Below are 6928 nucleotides of genomic sequence, written 5' to 3'. Positions count from 1 at the left end.
GTCCCATTTTACACTGTATTTTCTGAACTTTCCATCCAGAAGCTTCCTCTCTGCCATTGGCAGAAATCCACCAGCCCTTAAATAGGTTTTACAGGAACCTCAGGAAAGGTTTTAGATTCCTGAGTTGCTTAGAATTTGTCAACTAACAGAAATTTAGCCTCTTGATGAACTGTCTGACAGTGACATACATTTACCTCGGCATTTTGAATATTGTCCATGTTGTGTATTTTGGGGAAGAAAAGTGCTGCTTGATCCTTTTCCCCAGAAAATTACAAAAAAGCGAACAGTATAATGTTGAATAGGCATATAGGAGTGGGAGGAGAAGAGATTCAGCCTGTATCAATAACATTTTACCAAGTGTAATAATTCTTGTAACATTAAGAGGAAGTTTTCATGCTGACCTTTTATTTTCATAATTGCAACACACTTGTTTTTCTCCCCCATCATATCTGTGTTGGCTCCTTCTTTGAGTAGAAGCTCCTCCCAGCTGAAGTTTGGTCCCAGAGCCTGCAGACTTCACCATCTTCAAATGCAAGAGGGTAAATATACCTGATTTGTTGCAGTGAATCTAGCAACAGCTTACATAGTTAAATGTGGGCTGCACAGATCCAGGGAACCATTAGATGGCAGCAAAGAAATAGCATTTTCTATGCCTGGTTACTACCAACAAGTGACCCTAGTTGCTACCAGCAGCTTATCAGTTCTGAAGTAGTAGTTTACTTCTAGTTTTTCCCCTACCCCAAGATAAGAATGGAATAAATCCTCCCTCCCATCCCTCCTTTCCTTGCTCCTTGAAATACCTTTTTCCCTAAAAAGGCAGCAAAAGAACAGAAGGGGGAACTCATCAAATTTTCTGATGACACTAAACTAGCAAGAATAGCTAACACCCTAGATGATTAGCTCAAGATCCAGATGGATCTCGACAGACTTGAACACTGGGCCCTATACAACAAAATGAAATTCATTGTAGAGAAACATAAGGTTTTACACTTAGGCAAGACAAATGTACAGGTACAGGTTAGATGAAACCTGGCTCATTGGCAGTAACTGTGAGAGGCATCTTGCAATCTTAGTGGATAATCACTTAAATATGAGCCAGCAGTGTCCAGCAGGAGCCAAAAAAACAATTCAATCCTAGGTTACATTAACAAAGCCTTAGTAAGACCACATTTAGAATCCCTCCTCCAGTTTTGGTCACATTATAAAAAAGATGTAGAGACTCTGGAAACAATGCAGAAAAGAACAACAAAGATTATTAGGAAGCCGCCGGCTAAAACATATGAAAAATGGTTGGAGAAATTTGGTTGGTCTATTCTTATGAAAAAAATGACTAGGGCTGACATGATAGCAGTGTTCCATTATCAAAGGGGCTACCACAAAGAAGAAGGTGTCAACCTATTCTTCAAACCACCTGAAGGCAAGACAAGAAACAATGAATGGAAGCTAATCAAAGAGAGAACCAACATAGAACTAAGGAGAAATTTGTGGCTGTTCCATGACTGAAAGCTTTTAAGAAGAGACTGGACAGCCACTTGTGAGGAATATATAGGGTCTCCTGTTTGAGCAGGGGGTGGGACTAGATGGTCCCTGTCATTCTGTTATTCCTGGTAAATTCCTGAGTGGAGAATTTCAAGTTATGATGGCAAGAATTGTTGTCTCATCCAAGTTGGGAAAACCTGCTCTATACAGTTTGAAGATAATATCTTTGGCATGATCTAAAGATGAGGTTGGTGTTAAAGATACAGCACAGTTACAACAGCTTTGTGAAAGAGGTTCATTGTCTGCCACAGCAATTATCTGGAACGCTCTTCCCACAAATCAGGGATCCGATTACAACCTCAGTTGGGAGCAGAATTTTTATTGCTGGCAGGATAGTTTTTAAATGAGTCATGTCCAATTTTACAACCTTTTTTTGCCATGGTTGTTGAAGCAAAATCACTGTAGTTAAGTGAATTGTGGTTATTAAACAAATCCAGCTTTTGGGGGGGGGCTTGTCAGAAGCCAGCGGGGAAGGTCACAAAAAGGACAATCACATAACTCCAGGACCCTGCAGCTATCATAAATACATGCTAATTGTCAAGCAACCAGATTTTGAGCATGTGACTGTGGGGATGCTGCAATGGTCATAAATGCGAGGACCAACTTCATTTGTAAGTCATTTATTTCCCCCACTAAACCAATGGTTATAAGTTGTAAGTACCGGTATATTCATTGAGAAAGTTTTCAGGAATGCATTGTGAACTTACAGGTGTCAATATTCATTTTATTATATTTCATTCATTTCATTTATTGAATTTCTAGGCTGCCCAATCCCGAAGGACTCCGGGCGGCTTACGGAAATGAAAAATATTAAAAAAGAATTAAAACAATAAGACACAACAAAGTTAAGAAGAAGCACAACATACACCCAATCAAAGGGGGGCTGGACCTCAATCAAGAGGTCAACAGCCCCAGGCCTGCCGGAAAAGCCATATTATTATTTTTGTAGTTACTATTCAGTGGTGGGTTTCAAAATGTTTTGGAACCTACTCTGTGGGTGTGGCCTGCTTTGTGGGAGTGGTTTGCCAGCCATGTGACTGGGTGGGAGTGGCTTGGCAGTCATGTGACTGGGTGGGAGTGGCCAAGACGGTATCACTGAATTCTTTGCTCCAATGGATGAACTACAAGTACAAAAATAAATAATACTAACTGCAAAAGAAATAAAACAATATTGGACTCAATTGTGGTTGTAAGCTGAGGACTACAGGTAACAAAAAGGACCTCTGCTTTCAACCAACAATGTACAGTCTTTTCAGGAAGGATGAGAAACAGGAAAGATATAAACAAACAGGAAAGATATAGTCTTTCATCCAAGAACTTAGTTCTAGAATGAATGTCATAGGTAGATTCCCAGAGCAATACAGCTTTCCTTTTTCTGAAATTTAGTTCTCAGTTCCAAAAAACAGGAATATATGAATTAGGTTCAGTACTTAGGTAGGTACAAGTAGCTATTCAGAAGTTAGTGGTTAGAAGCAATGGTAAAGCAAGATATGGAATTAAAACAGTGGTGGGTTTCAAAAAATTTCGGAACCTCTTCTGTAGGTGTGGCCTGCTTTCCGGGTCCACTGATGGAACCTCTTCTAACCGGTTCGGTAGATTTGACAAACCGGTTCTAACAAACTGGTGCGAACTGGTAGGAACCCACCTCTGTTACTATTCTTATATTATCTTATTACCAGGCTCTGAATTCTGCTCGGAAGCTCTCTGGTTTGAAGCAGTAGATAAATAGGAACAAATAAACAGATTTCCTGCTATATTCTAGAGAAGTGATACACTTACAGGCACTGCTGGCATACAACCAAGACTTTCCGCAGAATTTCCACTTAGCATCCACCCCAAATATTTTTGAAATATTCCTGTCACACACAGCCCATCAATAAAAATATTTTTTGAAAAACAATGTTCCAATTGGGTGCATGCGCACTCGGTCATTGTTTTAAACCTGGGCCCTTCCACATAACACCCCTGTGCAGCACACAATTTGTATACTGGGTTGCAATGCCCCTGGATGTGCATATGGCTTTGATGTGGAAAAAGAGCATCACAGCACTAGAAGGTGGATTCCAGTTCTTAATATAGAAATATAATACATGGATTCCTTAAAAATCAAAATAATAAGTGAATTTGCTAGGAGCAATAACATGCCCTCATTATTTTCCATTTGGGCAAAGAGAGGTTAAATCTGTCACCCTCCTTTTTGAAAAAAAAAAAGGGGGGGAAGGCTTGGTTTCCCTCTTTTATTTCCTCATGTTGCACAGGGAAGAGCTAAGTGGTAAAACCAGTGCCACTTATAAGTCAACTATTCCCAGAAACTGCAAGAGAAATTCAGCTTCTTTATTAGGAATGGCTATTCAAAGCACAGCAAAGTAAATGATGTAGGATAAAAGAATCCTGTCTAGGAAATAAAGAGCTATGGTCACCTGGGGGAAGGAATTGAGACAAAGCTGCCAGTGGTGGGATTAAAATCATTTAACAGCTGGTTCTCTGCCCTAATGAGCGGCTGGGTGGGTATAGTCATGCTGGGCATGGCCAGGGGGTGTGAAGGCAGCATTCGGCCTTCTGCGCTCCCTGGGAGCAAAATTGGGCCATGGGGAAGGGACTCCTGAAAGGGGTGGGACAGGAAGGGATGAGGCCAGCCAGCAATTTAACAACCAGTTTGTCCGAACCGGTGCGAACTGGCTGAATCTCTCCACTGAAACCTGCTCCAGAGGGAGACGAAAATGGGGAAGAAAATGGGATTAAAACACAGGGCTTCCTTGTTTAAAATTAAAAGCACTTCCCTGGGGCTGCAATGGAATAGCCAAGAGGATCGCACAGCATTGACCTTCTAATATTTTGTGCCACAATGGCCATAATCTATTAATATTGCTGCATTCGTTGGTGCTGATGAGAATTGACATGAAACATTTGGAAGTATGGGTTAGAGAAGGCTGGCCTTAGCCCTTTCACCTGAAATAGGGGTTGTTCCTACACTTCAAGGGTGGGTTTCAGGCGGTTTGCGGCGGTCCCCGCGAACCGGTTGGTCAGCGAACCCGGAAGTAAGTAACTTCCGGGAATGCCGAAGAATCCACCTGCCCGCCTGCCTTTCTTACCCGGTTTTGACGAGTTCTGCACTTCCACGCATGCACAGAACGCATACAGTGTCTGCGCGATCCTCCAGGAGCAGCTGGAGCATCGCACAGGCACTAGTACGCATGCGTGCACTGCGCGCGTGCACGAGGACACCGCCAGCCCCGTTCCAACCGAACCGGAACGGGGCGAGAAACCCACCCCTGCTACACTTTCATGTATATTGGATTATTATACAGATTTGCCTTCCTAATGATGAAAGAAATGTCCTTCTGGGTTTGGCTCCAAGTGGGGGAAAAGACACTGGAGACATGGAGGCTGCTTGGAAAGATGGTTTATTGTTGGACAGGGCCACATGGCTTGAGTCCTGAACAGAAAAGGTGATCACATGCTCCAATGTTGGTGGAGAAGAAGAGAAGGGCTGAGGGAGGGGCTTGCTAGGCTTTTTATACCATGTTTAGTCCCACCTCTCTGTTTCCTGTTCCTGTGTAAGAAATGTATTCTGATTGGTTGTCAGACCCCCAATGGGCTACTCTCTAGGCTGTGTTTTGAATGCAGATTTGGTTGAGTTCTCAGATGCCATGTTGTCAGTTGAGTAAAGTTCCTTAATCCCTTCCCCCTGGAGCTGCAGTGGAGAAGTCTTTATTATGTAAAATGGGCTAGCTTGGCCTTCTTAATGGCCTATTAACAGTGGGGATGGGCAGGAAGCTAGAGGCAACTATTCTGTCTTTTAAAACATGTTTCTTTCTTTTCATATCCAGAGAAATATTCTGCCTTTTCAATATTTCCTAGGATATTTCATTTTTCTGGGAGAGGGCTGGATGATAACTTCCCACACTAAACTTCCAGCATACAGACTGCCTGATGCAGAGTTTCAATCTCCCTGAATAATTCATTGCCCAAAAGAGCCGAGGTGGCGCAGTGCTTAGAGTGCAGCACTGCAGGCTACTTCAGCTGACTGCAGTTCTGCAGTTCGGCTGTTTAAATCTCACCGGCTCAGGTTTGACTCAGCCTTCCATCCTTCCGAGGTGGGTAAAATGAGGACCCAGACTGTGGGGGCAATATGCTGACTCTGTAAACCGCTTAGAGAGGGCTGAAAGCCCTATGAAGCAGTATATAAGTCTAACTGCTATTGCTATTGCTATTGCTAGCTTTGCAAGTGCCTAAATTTGCCATTCCTAGCATTTGCCTACCATCCTCCAATCCCTCCTATCCACACCTCCTGTTGAGAAGAGCAGCTGATAGTCTCTTTTCCATTAGCATGTGGCATTTGGGGACAGGGGAATGAAGCCTTACCTCTAAGGACAGAATTATTCCTTAATTTTCTTATTGGGGCAAAATGCAGGAAGTACAGTTCATGCTGGCATGCTTCTTGGACAGCTCAAGGACTGAGGGGGGTATTTTAAATGCAGGCCTCTAGAAGATCCTTTCCCTCTTCTTGCCATTTGCTCTGCCCCCTCCCTCTCTGCCCCCCATCCCCCCAAACTAATGTTCCTTAGAGGAAGTCATAACAAGCCAGCAATTACAATGAACCACAGAACAAAGGAACACTAGCATTCATCACCACACCAAGTCCAACCCGAAACAAGGATGCTTATGGCGAGTTAGGCAATCCTTTGGGGCCAATGTCCATGTTTCTCCCAACATATGAAAAAACATGAGGCAGGTTCCTGAGAACATGAAAAACACGGCACAATCTCCATGCCAAAATGTTCGTTCAAAACACAATGCTCTTTCAGTTTAGTTGAAGATTCCTGCTTTACTATTGGTAGCTTGTATGTTCCCTGAAGCAGAAAATATCTTGAGCTTCACTGTAGTCTAATCGGTTGACCAAGGAATGAATTTACAATGGCAACATTTGAACCTCTTGCCTCTACAACCAATGTATTTATTTCATAGGAATGTTTTATTTCCTATTTACTGTATAGGAAATCTTTCTCCCATAAGAGTATGCTTCAGTAGCCCTTTGCTTCCAGAAACCACAGTAGCAGCATAAGCATTATGAGTGATTTTAGGGCCAGTCTAGGTTCCAAGCATTCAAATGTAGAATGGATAGTGTACTTTCCAGAAGAAAACAAAAGTTTTGAAAGTAACAAGGTTGGACCGTTGGGCTGTATAATCTAATCTAGGCAATCGAAAAACATCCCAGAAGAAAGCAGTGGACAACCAATTCTGTATTTCTGTTGCTAAGAAAACTACCATGGAAATGTTCATGAAATTATGAAGCATTCAGCTCAGTTCAAAGGAAAGGAAACCTTACTTCACATTTGCCAATGGATTCAGGATGAAGTCTTGGTTTGAACATAGCATGTGATATGAA

The 6928-nt window shown here is 42.5% G+C and overlaps 1 protein-coding gene across 1 annotated transcript in view; it reads right to left on the bottom strand.

Moving 5' to 3' along the window:
* The window catches only part of LOC148048331 (uncharacterized), a 433893-nt gene that overhangs the window by 299789 nt on the left and 127176 nt on the right, over positions 1-6928 (bottom strand). The gene's annotated exons all lie outside the window — the stretch shown is intronic.

This window comes from Thamnophis sirtalis, unplaced genomic scaffold (assembly GCF_051295495.1).
Source record: "Thamnophis sirtalis isolate CommonGarterSnake01/CBP01778 unplaced genomic scaffold, rThaSir2_p1.2 scaffold_3, whole genome shotgun sequence".
Taxonomy (NCBI): Eukaryota; Metazoa; Chordata; class Lepidosauria; order Squamata; family Natricidae; genus Thamnophis; species Thamnophis sirtalis.
Note: the sequence above shows the minus strand (reverse complement) of the source record. Positions and strands in the feature narration are given on the sequence as shown.